The sequence below is a fragment of the Habropoda laboriosa genome, unplaced genomic scaffold (assembly GCF_001263275.1).
Source record: "Habropoda laboriosa isolate 0110345459 unplaced genomic scaffold, ASM126327v1 scaffold697, whole genome shotgun sequence".
Taxonomy (NCBI): Eukaryota; Metazoa; Arthropoda; class Insecta; order Hymenoptera; family Apidae; genus Habropoda; species Habropoda laboriosa.
This window is the reverse complement of record NW_017100842.1, coordinates 9,781-11,240: the sequence shown is the minus strand read 5'-3', so window position 1 is coordinate 11,240 and position 1,460 is coordinate 9,781.

The following is a 1,460-nucleotide window of genomic DNA, read 5'->3' as shown; positions in this document are numbered from 1 at the left end:
ATCTACAAATTTAAACAGCACTCGTGCCATTAGTTTGCCGCGAGAGCAGTTCGTGAATTCTTTGCGCACCGGTCGAATTAAGCATCGCATCGCGAAGTTCGCAAAACACGAACACGAATATTTTTCTTGACTGTAAAAGAATTTATGTAACGTAAAATTTGCAAATATCGACCTATAAATGCAGAATAACAGTGAATTCAACAATTTTATCATAACGAATATATATTGTAACTTTGAAGTAACAACGGTTATCAAGAAAGTTACTGGTTAATACGTTTATGCCATTTTGTGGAAGAAAGTTCAATTATTTAATAAAATATCGATACATTAGTATGTGACTTGAAAGTTACACGGGCCCATAGAGGGTTAATGCTAGATATTCGTAAGTTCAATTATTTAATAAAATATCGATATGTTAGTATGTGACTTGAAAGTTACACGGGCCCATAGAGGGTTAATGCTAGATATTCGCCGTTTTGAATGAAAAAGTTTGAAGCACTGTGTGTTGTTTTTATTTAGCAACACTCAGACTTGCAGATTGAAACTGAAGTTAGAGGTAAAATGAGAGTTTGTTGCAAATAGAAGACAGTTTTTGTAAAATCTTGTGTGATTCGTTATTATAAGGGGGTAACAAGGGGTTAACAGAGATATTTGGATTTTAATAATTTTACGCAATATGACACACACGTTTTTACATTCTCGTCGTCCTTCAGAGTCACAGTCGTCATTCTTTGCCTATATAGAAGCATTTCTGTTGAATGCAGAGACGTTGTTTATTTATAGTATATTATGGAAAATTGAAGGGTATCCCTTGTCACGCATATGTGACGCCAATCCTTTACGCAAAACATGGTAGAAAAGGTGTTAAGCAGCAAGTGTTTTTAGCATCAAGCGAGTTCAATGACATATGTCGTGACAAGTGGTTGAGTTTTTGACTTATAACGTGTTGACAAGTAACATCGAAGGGGTTAACATACGAGGAACGAATACTGGTACCAACTAATTTTAGTTAAAAATTTGAAAATAACTTAACCTTGATAAATATCAAGGTCCCACAAAAATTTTATGAATATTTTGAAATTTGTTTGCATATTAATATCTGATTTTCATAATGCGACGTTCTTGCCGAAATTATGATTTTGAAGTAACCTTAAACAGCAAAAGCATGTCTGCAATGTTAATTTTTCACTTCCCAAACATATTGTCTTTTCTTCATTTTCAATATAAATAAAAACAAAAATTTTTGCTCCTGGAAACCGTCTTTCGAAAGACCGCTGGCCTCGAGTGGACTAAGTGGCAAAGAACGTGTCGATGATCTTGGAATGACCCTCGTTAACACGTTAAATGCGGCGTCAGTCCGTGGTGACTGACAGTGAACTTTTCGTTTGGGTGGCGTCGGTCCGTGGGACCGACAGTGTCATGTTTAAAAAATAAATGTTACGCACGTCTCCTTCTTTTTT